This window comes from Macrobrachium rosenbergii, chromosome 18 (genome assembly GCF_040412425.1).
Source record: "Macrobrachium rosenbergii isolate ZJJX-2024 chromosome 18, ASM4041242v1, whole genome shotgun sequence".
Taxonomy (NCBI): Eukaryota; Metazoa; Arthropoda; class Malacostraca; order Decapoda; family Palaemonidae; genus Macrobrachium; species Macrobrachium rosenbergii.
Window position 1 is genome coordinate 24,289,234 of NC_089758.1, and position 22,500 is coordinate 24,311,733.

Consider the following 22,500-nt stretch of genomic DNA (forward strand, 5'->3'; position numbering starts at 1 on the left):
ATTCCAACCCTTTGAACACACCTAAGGGAAGAAATGATGTAATCCAGCCAACCAGCGCATCAAAGATATTCTTTCCTCTTTGCATAACATCGATACTCCTCTTACCCTTTCCCCTTCTTGTCCCTTCTCAGACACCTCAGGAAAAATGAACACCTCAGGAAAATTGAAAAATCCCGTCCCCTCTCCGCAAGGGATAAATGCACTCCCCTATTTTAGCTGATCTCGGACTCGAGAGTGAATGTCCAGGTTGGTGTTTTAAGGTCTGTAAAAGGTTAAGTGAGTGGAATTCAGAAGTATGTATGGATGAATCTCATATAGAAATTAAAATAGAGAAACGGTCGACTGATGAAAGCCGTGGTGTGGCAAACCTTTAGAGATGATGTTAGAAGTGAATATTTGTATGCCAGAGAATTAGGAAGGGAGGCAATAGTATCTATGTAGGAGGAAAGGAAATGAAAGAAAGTATATGTAACGTGTTTTTTTTTTTTTAAATGACGATAAATACCGGCAGTCGATATCAGTGAAGATTCTGTCTTGCTTGTGATTGGTCGACGCACTTGAATTGTGGCTGAATCGCAATATTCCATCAAACGCCAAGAGTTTGAATAGCTTTAAATATATGGCAAGGGTCTGTACACAGCCTGGAGAATCATACGAACCAGGAGGAATCGTACCCAAAAGGAATCTTACCCAGGAGAATAAAAACAAATAAGAAAATATAGAATCTTTGTCCGTGAGCAAAGAATAACTTACCAGACATCAGTTGGATGAGAGATAAGTTCCACCTGCAGCTGTTGGAAGAACAAATATATCTTTCGGAGCGAACGTAAGCCGAGTCGCCTCCCGCTGTTTGCCCCTAATTAACAAATCATGGCTTTTCCTGAAGGCAATTACTGCTTGCAGGTGGTAATTAACTGAGGACGGGTTATAACATGTATTCTTAATTAGACCCCTCGAACGTGCTCGAAAGAAAAATCAGTAGGAACTTGTTTGAGATATTTCTTTGATTTCCGTCTTCACTAATTAGGGTTAGAAAGCGCATAAATTGAGGTTCTATGGAATTTTTATGATTAGGTAATATTTTAAATGCATCTTTCGGCTAGTAAATATGAAATGTCAGTCTTCAAGTAAAAATCAGTAGATACCCATTGGAAATTATTTTTATTTTTCTTGGTACAATATAAGGATCTTCGTTAGTTTCCAAGGAAATATATGCTGTAAGTAAATGAATTCCTTTTGGTGGTAGATTGATTAACTAAGATTTTTGTTGCTTGTAAGTTTATTTTAATTATATAAGTTTATTTTCATTGGTTTCAATCTCATGTACAGGTAACTAAGAGCTGTACTAGTATAAGTTTTACAGAACGAACTAAGGCTGATTTTTGCTTTAGTTCCGAATACCACATTTATTCTCATTCATACTGCCCTAAAATGAAAGACTGCAGTATCTGCAAAAATGCAAAACTGATAAAAATGGTAGATACTGCAGTTTTCCCTTGCCTTACTACTGATTTTGCAGATACTGCAAATGGGACCCCCGAAATAAAGCACTGAAGAATCATTCTGAAGCTGCAGTAACTTGTGTATTAGTGTTTCAAGAGGTGGCATATCTCAATTTCGAAAGTTTTGCAGATACTGCAGTTTTCCATTTTAGGCCAGTATAGCTCTGGACATTTTTATGTTAATACCTTAGAGGCCGGCGAAAGTGATTTCCTTCATCAGCTTTAAAACACTGTAATTATTCACTTAGGTCTTTACTGATCAATTTAGCCCAAAGATTTAATTTTCATTCTTAATAATTGATGCATTTATTTTTTTGTGAAATAATTTATACAGTTATTTATTGTATTTTTTTATTTATTTAATATCTTGTCAGTATGTTGAAATAGCTGTCAAACTACTTACAAATCTCTCAGAAATGTCTAAGCGTCCCTAAGTCTTCGATTTTTCTCTGCGTATTCAAAGAGACTTTTCCTACCTCTACATAATGCCGAAAGATAAGCTAATATTCAAAAGCATTCAGGTAATTAAATTATCTTAACAAAGCATTCGACCCTTTGTAAATATCGTGCTTTTAATTAACGTGATCCAACGCGGGTTATTTCACTGAAATTGGAGGAATATTGTCACAATATTGGAATTGGGGCGTTACACATGATTTATGATTTCCGATGATATGCCAGACTCAGTATTATATTAAATAAAGCGTCACAGACCCTTACATTATTTATGTTCGTTGGATTATTGGTATTATCAAATTTGGCAGACAGCATGTGTGCTTACACACGCTTTCATACAAAGGTAAATCCGTGCTTTCACACACATATGTGTGTGTGCTTGTTCCTTGAGATTTTCACAAACGTACAAACACATACACACTGATTGTTCCCTTCCCTGAGGACATGAGGGACATATGTTGTAAACACCCTTGTAAGCTTACCAGAATTCATACACACAGACACACACATATAATGTGTGTGTGTGTGTGTGTGTGTGTGTGTGTGTTTAGTAGTGTTAGTGCAGATGCTCTGGTTTCATGTGGTATTGCCTCAGTACTTAAGAAGTGAATAACCTTTAATTCAGCAACTTAAACTGTGAATATCTGGCTCTTTGAATCATAAGATATACAGGATGCAACCGTTTACACGCAGTGTTTTATGTGATACTTAAGTAACCTTGTTTTTTTTTATTCTTGTTTTCCTTAATACCAGTCTGATGACCACGGTAGCTGTTGCTATAAATTTCTCCCTCACAGTATGGACTGGCCTTGAAGCTGCATCACTGACGATAAATCTTGACCAAAATTTATCGGCACCTGTTGTCTCATACATTTCACCACAGGCGTCAAGGAACGGCATTAGGAAGTTTATTGCCAATTAAGGAAGAGAGATAGGAAGACGAAGGCTAAAATGAAGCAGTATGAAACACATAAGCAAGTGATAGGATAATTTTATTGGTGAAAATAATGTGTTAGTTAAAACTCTTCAATAGAGCAAGTTTTCAGTCCAGTTTTTAGGTCCATGGCATGTAACTGTCAATCATATCAGTAAGGCGAAGTGATACGATCATTTTATTGGTGAAAATAACGTATTCGTGAAAACGCTTCAATATAACAGTTTTCGTCCAGTTTTTGAGTCCGTGGCTTGCTGTCTGTATCCACGTGTTCGGTTGTTTGCATAAACATTGACAAGTAAAAACCATTCTCTTTGTTTTCTAAAAATAGATGTGTTTGCGTATTAGTATAATCATTAGTATTAGTAATTACATTTTTATTCATTTGTTAATTCATCTGTTTTTCCAACGACTGATTTCCTCTTTCTGTATTTACCTTTGCCTTCTGCAACTTCTTGCTAATGAACACCTTATTCTTTGGAAGCTTGAATTTCAAGACAGTGGCCCCTTTGGTGGGCTTGTTCCGTATGAACAGCGTTCATCTTCTGAATAATAATAATAATAAACATTGATAAACAATTTTTTTTACAAACAGGTGAATGACTACTTTCCTCAAAACCATGACATAATTTCGAGAAGATTCTTGTGTTATTCCTAGAAATTAATTTAAAGTTGCCGAGCCAAGGGTGCACTGTTTCACTTCACAACTGCGTGAATTTGTAGGCCCTACTGTCACGAATTTGAGCTACACATCTTATTGTGTAAACTTATAGCTCTCTCTCTCTCTCTCTCTCTCTCTCTCTCTCTCTCTCTCTCTCTCTCTCTCTCTCTCTCTGTACATGAGGCACATCTTAACTCTGCAATTTTAATTTATATACAGTCTCTCTCTCTCTCTCTCTCTCTCTCTCTCTCTCTCTCTCTCTCTCTCTCTCTCTCTCTCTTTTATTTTCCACATTAGACAGGCTTCGGAATAGGTGCAGTGTCAACATAAAGATATAGCATAAGTCTTTACTTTACTCAACTCTCATTAAAATGAATAAAAATTATTGTCTGTTGTCATATATTTCCCAAACGCCAATTTTAATAGTTCACTTCAGGTAATTCAAAAGTGAACTGAATTCCCCTTTTAAAAGAAAAGTTTAATATATGCTTCTTTCTAATACAGCAAAGGGACTTTTCCTCTCTCTCTCTCTCTCTCTCTCTCTCTCTCTCTCTCTCTCTCTCTCTCTCTCTCTCTCTCTCTCTCTCTGGCAGCAATGTTAGCCCGGAGAACTGAACAAATCAATCTGATTCGCGCATCAAAAGATTGCAGATGCTCGCTGCGACTTTCTTTCCCAATTCGTTTCGTCTGTTTCTCTCTCCTTTAAGCTGAGACCAGTCTCTCGTTCCCTTGTTTATTTCACACGTCCTCTCTATTATCAAGTCTTACTTTTCTTTAATTTCAAGGTTTGGCACCATTCCAAGCTGTCTCTCTCTCTCTCTCTCTCTCTCTGTGTGTGTGTGTGTGTGTGTGTGTGTGTGCATGAGGTATATCTCTACCCTGCCATTTTATTTCATGTACAGATTTCCTTCTCTCTCTCTCTCTCTCTCTCTCTCTCTCTCTCTCTCTCTCTCTCTCTCTCTCTCTCTCTCTCTCTCCCCTGCCATTTTAATTCATATGCAGATTTATTTCTCTGTTGGCTTAAATTGACAGAATCTGTATTCCGTCATGGTATTAATTCCTTTTGATATATATATATATATATATATATATATATATATATATATATATATATATATATATATATATATATATATATTGCCATTTCATTTTTCACTTTTCATTTTTCACTTAAGTTATTGCATGAGATGACCTTAACAACAAGAGAGACATTACTTCTTTGCTGTCGTTGATCAGTTAATCCGAAAAGTCAGAGAATGATGATGATTTGTCCAAGATTGGTCGGGGCTTTCAGGTGATTTTGGTCTTCGTGCAGATTGAATAGTAATTTAGAACGCTAAGACAGAAACGCAGTTATGACAGAGGAATATTTATGTACTAACCAATTTCAAGAGGTTGTTGATAGCTTGCCATACTTTTGTTTTTTTTTTTAATTTCCGTCAAGAAAAAGTAGATTCAACCATTTTTTTTAAAGGGAAGATAAAATAAGTAGATTCTCAATTATCACTCGTTGGTGAATAAATACTCAAGTTATTCTTTTTAAATTTCATCAAGAGTAAGTGGATTCAACCTTTTTTAAAGGGAAAGATATAAACAGAACAGGTGCTAATAAATATCTCTGGGATGAATAAATACTCAAGTTATTGTACAAGTGACAAAGACTGGGAAATCTCAGGCTGTATTAATATATGTATATTTATTTGTTTCATTTTACAGGTAACATTGCTCCATGAACTGTAAGGATCTCGTTTCTAAAGACACCGATACTTAATAATCATTAGTTGAAAAGGGTATTACCACCTGTGAAAAGGGTATTACCACCTGTGAAACTGCTAATCTTCCTTTAAGGTATGTTGTCCCTTCTTTGAAGTTTAGGTTAAAGGTTAAAGTCCTCCTGGGGGCTGGTACCTATTTTCTTACTAATCCTCTCGAGTTTTGAGACCGTTAGGTTGGCGGACCACCGGGTTTATGCAATGGCACCATCCCCAAGCCACCAGTGAGCAGCGGGATTTGAACCCCGGTCCTCTCGACTGGTAGGCAAGAACCTTACTACCGGTTGTGATTTAAAGGTGAAGTTCAAAATTTTAGGTTTTTCTTACGAAATGACGACCTACTTAACTAAACGGTCATAGATTTCCATTACATTAAGAAAATTCGATGCCTGTATGTGAAGAGAGAAATAATAATGATAGCACAAATGCGACTGTTTTTAACATACTTTTTGTATGATTTTCTTGTTATGCTTGCGCGATATACTGTAGATATTAATTTTGGTTAGAGAGTGATTGTCTTAGATTGAGTAATGAAACTTACATTCTTCAGAGACGTTAATATATATATATATATATATATATATATATATATATATATATATATATATATATATATATATATATATATATATATATATATATATATATATATACTGTATGTGCGTGTGTGTTGATAAGTCAAAAAAGCTAAGATCTTGTAAATATATGTGTGGAATATCACATGCAATGCTTTCGCACGTTCTGTTCCAAAAATGTGCACTTATCTAAAATCCCAGCAGGACAATGCCACAACTTTCTTCAATACTGTCGTAAAGTGTCCGTGAAATCGCATCACCAATAAATCCGTGCCTGAATGTATTGACGATGTATATCTCCATTGTATCTTCACAGGATTCGTGGCTGTTACTGTGTCATTGATATTTGTGTTGACATTAATAAAGCCCTTTTGATGAATTTATTAAGGGAGAAGAGTGTGAAGACAAAATCTGAATGAAACAAAGGAGAGGCTTGATACTGAATATGAGCAAGTTTAGACATGATAAGAATTTATCCACATACGGAAATTGATCAGTAAAAGAAAAATTGCGGAGTTCTTGAACAGACATTTTGCAGTCACTACTTGTGTCTAGGACCTGTATTGTGTGTGCCTTTGAGCGAGCTTGCAGGCGTGTGTACAAGCAATAAACATTAAAAACTGGGAAGGCTTTTGAGAAAACGTTGAAAGAGTATTTTCGTTCAGACCACGACCCGGTCCTTAGGAAATTCCGTTGCGATTCGCTGAAATTGGTTTAAAGCTGTTGTTTCCCGGGCACTAATTCGCTCCAGAAATGCCTGAATTTCTGAAGCCCAAATTCAAGAGTTTGTACAGAGCAATTCTTTGAGCTGTTCCGTTGTCGGTATTTGAAAAGAAGATTAGGACTCCTATTTTTATTTGTATATAATGCAGATTACCAAAATGGTAGTTTCGTCATTGTTGATATATTATATGCAACATGTATGATTCGTCTTTCTTTTAAAACAGGAAATAAATAAATAAATAAATAAATAAATAGATAAATAAATAAATAAATTTGGGTTACTTCTTGCCCAAAAGAGAAATATTTTCCCCTGTTCTTTACGTAGAAAAAATTATTTTCCTTTTTCTAACATGAAAATATTACTTTCCATTTCATAACAAGAAAAAACTATTTTCCTTTTTCTAACAGGAAAAATTATTTTTTTCTTTTTTTCTAACAGGAAGAAATCATTTTTCTTCTTCAAATAGGAAAAAAGTATTTTCCCTTCCCCTGGCGGAAACAAAGGATACTTGTTTCTTTTACTGCCAAAAGAAATTCTTTAATATTTTCCTTCTGGAAGGAAGAAAGTTTTCCTTCTACTTCTGCCCGGAAATTTTTTCTTTTCCTGTCAGGAAAAAATCCCGTCATTTATATGAAAGAAATTATTTTATTTCCCGGCAGAAAAATTTTATTGAGCTTGAAAAAAAGAGTACCCATCTGTTTTGGGAAGGAAGGAGATATTTTTCCTTACTTCTGGCAGGAAAAAATTATTTTCCTTCTTTTTCTTCTTTATCTGGCAGGAAAAATATATTTTTCCTTGCTTTTGGCAGGAGATTAATGAACTTTCCTTCCTTTCTTGGCGGGAAAAAATTATTTTCCCTTCATCTTCTTAAGGGAGAAAAAATGGATTTTTCCATCTTCTGGCACAAAAAAAATAAATATTTAATTCCTTAGAAGAAATAATTTTCCTTTTTCTTCTGCCAGAAAAAGGTTTCTAGCAGGAAAAAGTTTTTTCATCGTGGAAAAGTAAAGTATTTCCCTTCTTTTTCTTGCAGGCAAAAGATATTTCTCCTTACGTCTGGAAGGAAAATAATGAACTTTCCTTCTTCCTCAGGCAGGAAAAGATATTTTTTCTTAATTCTGGCAGGAAAATAATGGACTTTCCTTCTTCTTCAGGCAGGAAAAAAATTGATTTTTCTATCTTCTGGCACAAAAGAAATGTTTTTCATGTCATAGCCCCCCAATTTTTTTTTTATATTTCTTGAGAAAAAGCCCCCAAATTTTTTTCCCAAAATTTTCTTCTGAAAAAAAAAAGAGAGATTTGTACTTCTTCCAGCAGGAATAGCAAAAAAAAAAATTTTTGTTTCCAATTTTCTTATGAAAAAAAAGAAAGATTTGTACTTCTTCCAGCAGGATTAGCAAAAAACAATTTTTTTAAAATTTCCTTCTAACAAAAGAAAAAAATGTACTTCTTCCAGCAGGAATAGCAAAAAAAAAAAAATTTTTTTTTTTCAAATTTTCTCTGAAAAAAAAAAAATTGTACTTCTTCCAGCAGGAAAATCTTCAAGCAGGAATATTAGCGAGGCGAACCGAACAGATCAAACTGAATTACGGATCAAAAGAGTGTGGAAGCAGACCGCTCAATTCTCTTTCTGTTTCCCTTCCTTGCTCATTCGGTGTCTCCTGATTCTGTCTTTATTTTCGATTCTTACTTACTACTGTGTTTGGGAATAGTTTTCGTTTTTTTTTTTTATTTACCTTTTCTTGTCATCCTTGTGAAGGTCGTTGTTCTTAACTTGTACCTTAAATCATATATTTTTCGTTTTTTTTTTTTTTTGGGGTTGCAACGAAACTCCGATTGAAGGGTTTCTGTTAAATTGTAACGCAGATTTTACTGTATTTCTTCTTAGTTTGCCATTTTGATTATTTTTCTTTTATTTACTTAGATATCCATTTTTCTTTATTTACTTATACGAGTATATCCATTTTTCATATGATTTCCTTTAATTTGTTGTTTCTCTTGCTGATTAACACGAAGAACAACGTGTAATATTGCATGACCATTTTAAAATCTCAAAACAATCGAGTAACTAATGTATAAAGTAAGTATAGCTTAGTATAATTGATATAACTACAATATAAGGGTTTTATTACCTGTCAGTCACCAGGCTAAGTACCGGGTAATTATAAAATCAATAATTGACTGCAACTCTGGATAAAAGGTGTTTCTTGTTTATATAACAGAAGAATTTTCACTTCCCTGTAACAGAATTCTCAACAATAAATCTGTCTCTGGGATATACTGAATAGTTCGTTACAAAGCCCGATTTCGTTATTAAGATTCGCTACATACCTTACAATTCCCGGATATTTATTCAATTAGGGACCGGGGATTAAGGTTTTATTCGTTATAAACCTGACTCCGTTATAGGCCTGTACCTTATAATCGAACTGCTAATTATATATATATATATATATATATATATATATATATATATATATATATATATATATATATATATATATATATATATATATATATATATATATATATATATATATATATATAATTAGCAGCGTTCCTTCGGCCCGTAGCTGTAACCCCTTTCATTCCTTTTACTGTACCTACGTTCATATTCTCTTTCCATCTGACTTTCCACCCTCTCCTAACAATTGTTTCATAGTGTAACTGCGAGGTTTTCCTCCTGTTACACCTTTCAAACCTTTTTACTCTCAGTTTCTCTTTCAGCGCTGAATGGCCTCGTAAGTCCCAGTGCTTGACCTCTGGGCTAAATATTCCGTTCCATTCCTTTGCGTTCGGTACCTTCTGTGGTATCTTTTTTGGTGTACATGGTCCACCGAGTGATTGTTACCACATTAGTTTCTTAGACTAATGCTATTTGTTCTTTCATTCAAAACGGAAATGTTATCGGGCATATCTTTTGATTGTGAATATTCAGATCGGAGTAGTTAACCGTATTGTGAAGATTAATTATGTACCTTGGTTTGTAATAAATCTTCACAATACGGCACCTTTCTGCGTTATTATCATGCTTGTAATTAACGTTACCGGTACCATCTTTGAAAACCTCCTCCTGTAATTTTCCTTCGATTATTACAACTATAATAATACAAAATAAAAGCGGTTGATTTCGGCATTTGACGTCAAACCATTCAGTGGTGTATTTGTTTCCATCTAAACATTCTCAATAGAATTCGGTCGATATATATCTCGCCTTTAAATGTATTCTGCCTCTCGCGTGCGGAACACACATTCTATGTTTCACGTCGCATTTCATTCAGTTAAAATGTCGTGAATGCTCTCTCACCCCTAACATTCACGTGTACCGGTGCTTTCCATGGAAATTCCCCCTTCGAAATTATTCTAAGTCAAGGGAGGAACTTTTGTGGCAAAACTGTGAGTCATTCTGCTATGATCCTCAGAGACTTCGAATTAGCGTCAAAAACTGACAAGAGACAGCGTGCTTCCTAATTCCTGAGTTAATGATATGTTCTTCGGGTTAAGTTTATTCGTGTACTAGCACCGCAAAGACCATCAAATGTGATGCTGTGTTAATTTCATTTATCTATTAGCTTCCCACCGGCTACCAAAAGTGATGCTGTACTTGCCTCATGTTTTTTTTTTTACTTCCTGTTGTTTTTGCCCCGCCCCCTGTTTTTTTTACCTCCTGTTTTTTACCCTCTGTTTTTTTACCCCGTTATTTTTACCCCTCCCCCTTTTTTTACCCATCTGTTAATTTTTACCCGTTATTTTTTACCCCTTAGTATTTTTTACCCCATTTTTTTACTCCCTGTTATTGTTTTTAACCCCCTTTTTTTACCCCCTATTATATTTTACCCCATGTTATTTTTACCCCGTTATTTTTTACCCCGTTATTTTTACCCTTGTTATTTTTTACCCCCTGTTATTTTTTACCCCATGTTATTTTTTTACCCCATGTTATTTTTTTTACCCCCGTTATGTATTTGCCCCCTGTTATTTTTTACTCACTTTTTCGCCCCTTGTTGTTTTTACCCTGTTGTTTTTACCCCATGTTCTTTTTACAGGGTTAATTTTTACCCCCCTGTTATTTTTACCCCCTGCTTTTATCCCTTTTTTACCCCCTGTTTTTTTTACTTCCTTTTTTAACCCCTGTTAATTTTTACCCCCTGTTATTTGTAACCCCCGTTTTTTTTACCTCCTATTTTTTTACCCCCTTTTTTTTACCCCGTTTTTTACCCTCCTGTTAATTTTTACCCCCTGCTTTTCTCACCCCCTTTTTTACCCCTGTTATTTTTACCCATTTTTTTACCCCGTGTTTTTTTACTCCTGTTATTTTCACCCCCTGTTTTTTACCCCTGTTATTTTTACCCCCTGTTATTTTTACCAATTTTTTACCCCCTGTTGTTTTACCCCTGTTATTTTTACCCTTGTTTTTTATTCCCTGTTAATTTTTACCCCCTTTTTTACCCCTTTTTTTATTCCCTGTTTTTTAACCCCTGTTAACTTTTACCCTCTGTTTTTTACCCCCTTGTTAACTTTTACCCCCTGTTTTTATCCCCTTTTAACTTTTACCCCCTGTTAGCTTTTACCCCCTGTTTTTTTGCCCCTTGTTTTTTACTCCCCTGTTGACTTTTACCCCCTGTTTTTTAACCCCTGTTATTTTTACCCCTGTTATTTTTACCCCCTGTTTTTTTAACCCCTGTTTTCTTACCCCCTGTTATTTTTACCCCCTTTTTTTAACCATTGTTTTATTACCCCGTTATTTTTACCTCTTATTACCGTTATTTTTACCTCTTATTATTTTTACCTCCGGTTTTTTAACCCCTGTTTTCTTACCCCCAGTTTTTTTACCCCTTGGTAATTTTTGCCTCCTTTTTTTTACCCCCTTTTCTTACCTTTTTTTTACTCCGTTATTTACCCCGTTTTTTTACGCCAATAATTTTTACCACCTTTTTTACCCCGTGTGTTTTTAACCCCCTGTTAATTTTTACCCCATTGTTTCCCCCCCCCCTTGTTTTTTTACCTCTTGTTAATTTTTACCCCCTGTTATTTTTACCCCTATTTTTACCCCCCGATTTTTTAACCCCCTGTTATTTTTACCTTCTATTGTTTTCCCCTGTTATTTTTCCCCCTGGTATTTTACCCCCTGTTATTTTTTACCTTGTTCTTTTTTTGCCACCTGTTATTTTTTTACTCCCTATTATTTTTTACCCCCTGAAAAAGGCCGAATTACGACGTGTAAAACTGCATTCCACATCACAACTGGAGATTTACAAATACTTTTTTTTATTCATGTTCAGACATAGATTATTTTAACGTGAATATCATTTTGGTATGCAGGTGTAAGAAAAAGTTCATTGAAAGAAGACGGCCCTGTAACAAGGCTATAATATCGAGAATTAAAAACCACTGTAGTGTTAAAAATATTTATGTACAAAGTTAAAAACGAAAAGGAGAGACTTTCAGATAGTACGTATCCCTCATCAGTCCTACTGTTTATTGTGACGCACAGACATCACAAATTATTTTGAACGTATAAAATGCGTTCTTAATAGCATGTGCAACAGTATTGTACCAAATGGTAGAAGCGACGTCAGTTGTAATTGAGATTTCTCTCAGAAATGTATAAAACCGGCTGAACACAGCAGCAGAATCCCAATTCTGAGAATAAATCTTACGTTTTAGATAAATGTAAGGAAAAGTAAAAAAGGAACCTGAAAATTCAGGCGCTCAAGTTATTTCATAATATTTTTTAAGGAATGGCAAAGGCCGTGCAAAAAATGGTAGAAGAAAGGTTTAACTTAAACAAAGGATTCGGTGAAAGGCGAAAGGTATAAATTAAACAGAGAATTCCCTTTCGCCGCGTTTTAATTTTCCGTCTTTTACTACGAGTATTTTATCTTCGTTGCGCTGTTAGTGTTCGTGACACTTTTATATATGGCAATGATTTTGTATTATTCATAGTGCTGTTTGTGGGCCAGTTATAGCCTAGTGAAAAATGTAGTCTGGTGCCCATAGATTTTCCGCAAACTTATTTAATGGATCAAAATAAGAGAGACCATCTGTAGCCAATCGTCGTCGTCATCATCATCATCATCATCTGTCACTATCGATAAAGCCATCATCATCATCATCCAAACAACCCTCAAGTCTCATAGGTTTTCACTATCTATCCTCTGTTATTGTTAGTATTATTGGTATTACTTCATTATAATAATTATTGTTATGGTTGTCACTGTTACGGTTTTTGTTGGTGTTGCTGTTTGTAATATTATCATATGTTCAGATAGTGTGATTAAACAGTATATTTTGAGCAGTGGGACGTGAGATCGTAAAGTACTTTATTTATCGTTGCTATTCAACAAATATATTAGTGGCACGTTTCTCTTTCAGGTATACTGACTTTTGTTGGCCGTACTTGTGTTGAGAGTATGTTACCTACAATGTGGTCGTTAGTGCAAATGGGCTCTTGTTTCCAAAGTCTAAGGAGATCTAATGCCGGCTGGGTTCATTCGTGTCGATTATTTTCTCACGAATTGGAGTTCTTAACTGCGATTTTCGACACATACTTAAAATCGAATTTTTATTTATTTCGTTTTCATGTATATATATTTATATATATGTATATATATATATATATATATATATATATATATATATATATATATATATATATATATATATATAATATATCGGTCTTTCATAGATATGTCAATTTAAAAAAAGCCATGTGTTTTGAAATTAAGTAGCTCATGATGAAAATTGAAACTAATCTTTTTAGTGGGCTTTTCTCTACCGACGTTACTGAAGTCGGGTAAAAACGTCACATTGATCGTCTTCTATATTTGATTTTTATAACTAAAAGTTTTTATACTTAAACAACCTCAAGATGCATCTCTCACCTTTCAAAATCGTTGATCAAGGTTAGGTTTAAGGATCAGTATCCATAGAATATATATATATATATATATATATATATATATATATATATATATATATATATATATATATATATATATATATATATATATATATATATATATACACGTTTTTAAAAATCTTTTAACAACATATATATATATATATATATATATATATATATATATGTATGTATATATATTAGATTATTTTTTGGGGTGTGTGTGTTTGTGTGTGTGTGTGTGTGTGTGTGTGTGTGTGTGTGTGTGTGTATGTGTGTGTGTGTGTGTGAACGACCGGGAGAGAGAGAGCAACCGAGTTACCCGCCGACGCCGGTAGGTGAATAAAACACAGCTAATTTAAAATATTTTATTCATTATTTTTTATCACCGATATGGAAACTAGGTGTGTCATTGAAACAATATTAGAGAAACCTCAGACTGGATCATTTTATGTAAATTTGAAAGTTCTTGGATGAAAGTAATAATTAATGATGTATGTTTCAGAAACATATATTAAATGTCTGTTAATTACAATTACTGTTTTCTTAATTGTGTTGATTATTGATTTTTAGTAAATTTTTAAATGTTTCGTGGCGGGTTGATTGAGGGTGGAGACGCCATACCGTAGGCGTGAAACATTTATCCCTTACTCTCAAATGATCATGACAAGGAATGTTCGCATTTTTTTAATGTAATATATGGATCATTTTGTTGTTGAACTTGTTTATTGGTTGTAAAATTAAAGATTTACTGAGAAATTATAAACTATTTACCTGAATATATTGAAGAAATAAGGTGATTCACTGAGCAGAAACATTAGTGGTCAGAAGATTTATGACGTCATCAAGTCGTGCCGATGGAGACCTCGGAGAATCCTTCCTCGGCTCCAGAATCCCCAGGAATGACTCCGGCGTATGAAGGTTCTAACTCCCTTATTTGACAATATCATTTCGCCAAATCTGCTTTTGTTTTACACATTTGCTTCTGTATATAAGCTGATTAGTTTACAATATCTTAATAAATCTTCATCTCTATAACAATGAACCATTTCAACATGAAAATTATTTTTGTTACAGTTACAAATACAGAGGAATATTCCGTTCATGGCTAAGGGATAATTTTGTTCACAGTATAGTGCCTACATCCTAAACCAAGCCACCAATGGACCTTTAAAAATTCACTAAAAATCAGTTATCAGCAAAATTAAAACAATAGTAATTTCACTTAAGAAAAACTTAATATGTGTTTCCGAAACATTTATCACAAATTACTACCTTTAGCTAATATCTGAAAAATTTACATAAAATGGTCCAAGCTGTGGTATCTGTAATATTATTTCAATGAGATATCTAATTTACCTGTCGGTGTTAAAAAACAATGATTAAAATATTTTAAATTTACTGGTGTTTCATTTCACCTACCGGGCGTCGGTTTCTCTCTCTCTCGCGCGCGTGGTCACACAAACAAACACACACACACACACACACACACACACACACACACACACACACACACACCAAAAAGAATATAATGCAATATATATATGTATGTATGTATGTAGGTGTGTGTGTGGTTTAAAGTTTTATATATATATATATATATATATATATATATATATATATATATATATATATATATATATATATATATATATATTGATGAACCACAGTCAGTTCTACAGGTTCTAAAATAAAAACAAATAGAATGGGACTGGCAGGACCAGTGAACCACGGAGGAGGGCGCTTGAACAGAACCACGAAAGTCACCTTAATACTAATTTATTACATAATGTAATATACGTATTTACAAATGAGTTCAGGTTTGGCAAATAATCACATCAATAATGAATTAACCAATAAGTCAGAGTCAGTTCAGTAAATTCAAAATATAACAAAATGTGGCTATTTAAGTTACTCAAACAAAAATCAGTAGCACCAATAACAATGAACAGCAGTGAATATTATTTTAACTTGAACCAAAGTATTAACACTAATCAATGAACACTTGAGCTACATCAAAATAAACTTACACGCAGCATAAACAATATCATAAATAATGAGCAGACAGCATAAACAATCAGCTTACATCATAAATGATAAACAAGTAATACAACCATAGCAAACAGGCAGCATAGACAATCATACTGTAATAAGCAGCATAAACAATAGTAAACAGACAGCATAAACAATTATACAATAATAAACCAGCAGCAAAAATAAACAGTCACGCTGCACCAAAACTGCATGACTCCGGCTAGCATCACACAATAAAGAAAAACGCAGTCTCCTTAGAGATGACACGACAGATCCAGCTGTCGAAAAGGATGAATCCAATCAGACCTATCTCTGTGAAAACATCGAAGCGGCCACCAACTGCAAACTGGAACACAGCCATCACACGGACGATCATGGTGGAATCATCGAGACAACTTGTCTGCTGTCGAACTGGAACTATTCTGGTCCACAGATGACTATGGTTTAGCCATCCTACCATTACCACAGCCAAGAGGTAAGATGCCTGCTGTAAAATCCTTACTGCTATGCTGCACGAAACTTAACTGCCATTCTAAACCCGACTACTGCTGCTCTGAACCAGACGTGACGCCAGATAACCCACAATTAATCAATCAATCAATCTGAACCAGACTGGCTGCCATCCCAAACCTGGCTGTCGCTGCCAAAGCGAAGGCGACAGACGTCAACTCTCCACAAACAAAAACACCACTGTGCAAGGAGCGCACAAGGAAATGATCGTAGAACGGTCGTTCTAAAAACAAAACAACCTCTAAACCTTACAATATATATATATATATATATATATATATATATATATATATATATATATATATATATATATATATATATATATATATATATATATATATATATATATATATATATAATGCATGTATCTAGGTGTGTGGTTTAAAGATTTATATATTATACAGGGTAAAGAAAGTCTTCAAAAGAAAAATGGCTCTTTACATATGTGTTAAAGGGTGTAATTGCACATTATATATATATATATATATATATATATATATATATATATATATATATATATATATATATATATATATATATATATACATATATATATATATATATAAATATATACAAATATATATGCATATATGTATAAATATACAGAGTATTATATATATATATATATATATATATATATATATATATATATATATATATATATATATATATATATATGTATATATATATATATATATATATATATATACACAAATTGAAATTGAGCTTTCTAAGAAATGTGTATATATATATGTGTGTATATATATATATATATATGTATGTATGTATGTATGTATATATATATATATATATATATATATATATATATATATATATATATATATATATATATATCATTTTGATTCTGTAAATATCAAAAATGCATTTTTCATTAAGCCAAACAATTAATGAAGATAAGGATAATAAAGTTGTTGATGGAATTATCGTGGAAAAAAGATAAAAAAAAAAAGCATTAATAGAGGAAGAAGGAGAACTAAATCAAGACTAACACGGAAATCTATAGCATAAGCTTAGCATTTCAAAATGGGAAATATTGCGAAAGTACTTGAGAGAACCTTTTGGTTCATTTTTTCTATATTTTCCTAAAGCCTAATATTCATGCTCAGAATAAGGGTACAGCTACTCTATCTGGCTGATAGTATTACTGATATGTTCAAAAATGAATTTTACAAATTATTTTTTGCAGAAACGCTATCGCGTCTTTCTGTTATTCAGTGAGATCCAATAACAAGTAATATCTCTTCCACCATTAGGTATAACGATGTTGCTTGTGCAATTAAGAACGCACTTTTATGAGCGTGTTTTAAAATTTTAGCTAGATGTACGTGTATTACAAAGTGTATTTCAGAGCTATCCTCACTTTAAAATATTCTCTATATGAATATGAATTATTAATGAAATATTCTTGAAACTGGAGTCGTGGTAAGGAACGCAGTTTTGGCGCGTCATAGTAAGTTCCTTTCAGATTTTGACTGTAGCAGTGCTAAATGCTACATCATTTTTGCTTTTCAGATTTTGGCTGTAGCAGTACTGAGTGCTACATCATTTTTACTATTCGTAACGAAGATAATACATAAATGAAATTAGCGTAAATAAAATTAACATGAAAAGCATGTTAATAAGTCAGGGATTAGGATGCAAGCTTCTACTTTATTCTGTCCGCACTTTTTCTGTCCGCCCTCAGATCTTGAAACTACTGAGGCTAGAGGGCTGCAAATTTGTATGTTGATCCTCCACCATCCAATCATCAAACATACTAAATTGCAGCCCTCTAGCCTCAGTAGTTTTATTTTATTTAAGTTTATAGTTAGCTATAATCGTGCTTCTGGCAAGAGATATAATAGGCCACCACCGGGCCGTGGTTAAAGTTTCATGGGTCGCGGCTCATACAGGATTATGCCGAGGCCACCGAAGATGGATTTATACGCTGTAGCAGCTGTACCGACAACTCGATTGCGCCGAAGAAACTTCGGCGCGTTTTTCACTTATTTGAAATCAGTCTCCGAGTACGAGAACCGAATTATTTTCGCTCTCGTCGCAAAAGTTCCTCCGTTTGCTTTGAATGATTCCGAGAGGATGATAATTTCCATGGAAAGCAGCAGTACGCGTGGATGTCGGGGTGACAGAAAATTCAACGCATTTTAACTGAGTAGAATACGACGTGAAATTGAATGAGAGAATGTGTGCTCCGCAAGCGAGAGGTGGACAGTATTTAAATAGTAAAGGCGTTTATCCATCGAATTCTATTTTGATTCTGTTTAGGTGGCAAGAAAGGTAATGTTAAATGCCTTGACGTGAAACGGCGAAATAATGCCCCTTCATTTTGTGTGATTACAGCCGCAATATTCGAAGAATTCAGTCACTGTATTTTTAAAACTTTTTCCCAAAAACCACAGGCGATGCATTTTCTACGAAAGGAATTAGAGGAATGTCGTTAATGGAGATTATGATGAAAAGAACGATACTGATATGATAAAGATTTAGTCTGTGCTAAAATGGAAGTCAATTGTTTGCCACCATGTGAAAAGTTATAATTAGTAATATTTTCGTCTCTAGCTGGAAAATATTATCAGCTGGCACAACGAATATTTTAACTAAAACTCGTGAAACTGTGTACCATAAAAGGTAAAACATTTAAGATGGTGGATTTTAATGCAGCCTTGGGTCCTTTGCTTTTCTTTGAATCGCTTAATCAAGATAAAATGCCCTTGGAAAACCTGGGGATTAGCCAGTAAAAATCTGACTGCATTTCCTTTTATGATGTTTTTTAAATGATATTTTTGTGAAACGGAAACTTTTGTCTGTTATAAGACATCCTATTTTTGAAATATGGTTTCCATACTTTTTATGCTATCGAAGAGCAAAATACTGAAGGGTGTTTTTAGGACTCCTGCATGGGAATTTTTCGTTCAGTTTTTAGTACAGAAAAGGAAGATTTTCTGTTTATTTTAATTCTTAATACTTCGGTTTCCATATGAATTTTACACCTCCTAGTAGGGGAATTAAATACTTCAGTTTGATGATGAACACCAGTAAGAGCTTGAAAGTCCAAGCTCCATTTATTACAGTGTTGAAATGTTGCATACTATGCACTCAGTTGCCTTTTTCAGACCTTTCGTATTTCTGATTGTTTAAAGTGTTGTAAGCGGTCCATGACGTTTTCAGGTAGCAATGATTTTTTCAGACAGAAATATCATTCAAATTCAGCGATTTGTAATGATGCTTGTGATGTTTTCATTGATTCGTGGAGACAGCAGTGGTATTTTCAGACAGCATGACATTTTCGGACGGTAGTGCCATTTTCAGACAGGGATGACATTTTCAGACAGCATTGACATTTTCAGATGGTAGTGACATTTTCAGACAGCATTGACATTTTCAGACTGCAGTGTCATTATTAGACAGGAATGACATTTTTAGACAGCATTGACATTTTCGGACAGCATCGACATTTTCAGACAGTAGTGACATTTTCAGAAAAGAATGGCATTTTCAGACAGCATTGACATTTTCAGACAGCATTGACATTTTCAGACAGCAGTGACATTATCAGACGGCAGTGACATTTTCCGACAGCAGTGGCATTTTCAGACAGGAATGACATTTTCAGACAATAGCGACATTTTCAAACAGCATTGACATTTTCAAACAGGACTGACATTTTCAGATGGCAGGGACATTTTCAAACAGGACTGACATTTTCAGACAGCAGTGACATTTTCAGATATCAGCACAACTCCATCGGCTTGAAATATGACACCCGACGCTCTGAGTCATCCAATTTCCAGACTTTCAATATAAACCTAATGGTTTAAAATGCAGCAGGTGTCGTTTTCGCCCGCCCATCGTCAGACGTCAGTATTAATCTAAATGCCACACGAGAATATTGCCATAAATTTCTCTTCACTGCATGGAATTGTATTAGCTATAAATCTCCACCGGAATATGTCGGCAGCTGGTGTCTCATAGGTTTCCCTGCTGGAATAAAGGAGCGGTGCTAATTCGTTTCATTTCTTGTTTAGTTAGCAGAAAATGAAGAAATACATAGATAAATGAAAAATGTGTCTCGTAACATCCCAGGTGAAATAAAGGATGAGTGCTAATGCGTTTTATTTCATGCTTAGTTAGCAGTAAATAAATAAATAGATAAGTAAAAAAGGTGTCTCATAGATTTTCCAGCTGAAATAAAGGAGCGGTGTTAATTCGTTAGCAGAAAATATATAAATAAATAAGTAGGCAAATAAAAAGGTGTCTCAAAGGTTTCCCTGCTGGAATTAAAGGAGAAGTGCTCATTCGTATATTTCTTGCTTAATTAGCAGAAAATATATCAATAAATAAATAGATAAGTAAAAAGGAGTCTCGAAGATTTCCCAGCTGGGATAAAGGAGAAGTGCTAATTCGTTTGTTTCTTGTTTAGTTAGCAGAAAATAAATAAATAGATAAACATAAAGGATTACACTCAGAGAAGAAAATAGACTCTTTGGAAATAGAAAGTGATTTGATTTAGACATTTTAATGATGTTAACATCATTCGGAAAGTTTGTGTTATTCAATAAGTGAAAAAACAGAAATGCTCAAACGGATTTTTGTCTACTTATGCAAAACAGTTTGTTGTCGGAGCGTGTGTGTGTCCACTTGTTTGTAAACATTTCACAATCAAAATCTGATAGTACAGATTATGAAATTGACGAATGACTTTTCTTGCTAATTTCAAGATCTAATCCTCAAAAAAAAAACCCGATGGAATTTGAAAAAACTTGTAATGATGTTGTAACATTTTATTCTATAACATAAACCAGAAACTTAACTACATTGATGCAAAGCATTGCTCTCTCTCTCTCTCTCTCTCTCTCTCTCTCTCTCTCTCTCTCTCTCTCTCTCTCTCTCTCTCAAATATTCTCAAAGAACAAATTTTCCAATTTCCCAGCTCTCTCTCTCTCTCTCTCTCTCTCTCTCTCTCTCTCTCTCTCTCTCTCTCTCTCTCTCTCTCACACATAAATATATATATATTATATACAATACTCTAAAGTAACAAACCTTGTCACCTTTAAAGGATCTCCTTATCTCCTTACAGTAATATGATTCCCTTTGATCCTGTCTTCCCCACTCTCTGCCATTTAGGACTCCTTAATCCTATGAAAGGACGACCTCCGACTGTAATTGACTCTGACGGTCCTTCCACACAGATCCAGAAATCCAGGCCTTCGTGGCTGTCATGGTACTCGTTGCTTGTCGCATAACAGGTTTCTTATCGTCCTTTAACACTGTTAGGAAATGAACGTCCTTTATATTCCGGACTTAATGATTGATTGATTGATTTATGGTTACGAAAACTGGCGTCACAACACGAAGGTTATTGACGCCGTTTTGCATACAAGGAACAACAAGTAAATAATGCGCCGAAGTCTCTTCGGCGCAGTCGAGTTTTCTGTACAGCGTATAATGCTGTATTAAACTCTAAGCCACGGCCCATGAAATTCATCCGCGGCCCATGAAACTTTCACCCACCACCTAGTGGTGGCCTGTGTTGCTGGCACCTATAGAAGTGCCAGACGCACTGTTTTGGCTAACTTTAACTTTAATCAAAATAAAAACTACTCAGGCTAGAGGGCTGCAATTTGGTATGTTTGATGATTGGAGGGTGGATGATCAACATACCAATTTGCAGCCCTCTAGCCTCAGTGGTTTTTAAGATCTAAGGGAGGACAGGAAAAGTGCAGACGGACAGAGTCAAATAGCCATCTCATTAGTTTTCTTTTACAGAAAACTAACAACCTAGGTCAGTTATACAGTTTGTAAATAGTGCAACCATTTCTTCCTAATGCAAGTTTTATGAATAAAACATCCACTGTTTTTTAAGGAATGTGAAATTGTGATTTTATATGAAGTCACTGTACTTCTTAATTACCTGTAAGATATCTTCACCTTCTGTGACCGACACATACGTACAACATATACAGGTATATGTATATATGTATATATATATATATATATATATATATATATATATATATATATATATATATATATATATATATATATATACATGCGTACGTATATTAATGTAGAAGGAGATGGTTTTAATAAAATGAAAGATAGAGTATTTTCCTTGTCTCTAGTCTAGACAATGCCAAAGAAGAGAGTATATCATATTTAAACTGAAAATGAACTCGTCCCATGTTTCTGAAGCTAGGATACACCCGTACAACCATTATTATTCTGAAAGCGTTCCTTTCTTCCTTAGGACTTCAAACGGAATATCTTCCGCATTTCGTGAAAGGAATATTTGATAACGTTCCTAGTTTCATATACCATATATTTTACTTACAGTGAATGCAGGCTTTCACATGAAAATTATTTAAAGGGATTTTTAGAGCTATTATAATGACAGGTCTTTTACCAAACATAGA

The 22,500-nt window shown here is 34.1% G+C and overlaps 1 long non-coding RNA gene across 4 annotated transcripts in view; it reads left to right on the forward strand.

Moving 5' to 3' along the window:
* LOC136847983 (uncharacterized) overlaps positions 1-22,500 on the forward strand; it is a 322,346-nt gene that overhangs the window by 67,376 nt on the left and 232,470 nt on the right. For all 4 annotated transcript variants that reach the window (XR_010855891.1, XR_010855892.1, XR_010855890.1 and 1 more), the window contains exon 3: positions 5,270-5,401. This is a non-coding gene — a long non-coding RNA (uncharacterized lncRNA). The remainder of the gene's footprint in view (positions 1-5,269; positions 5,402-22,500) is intronic.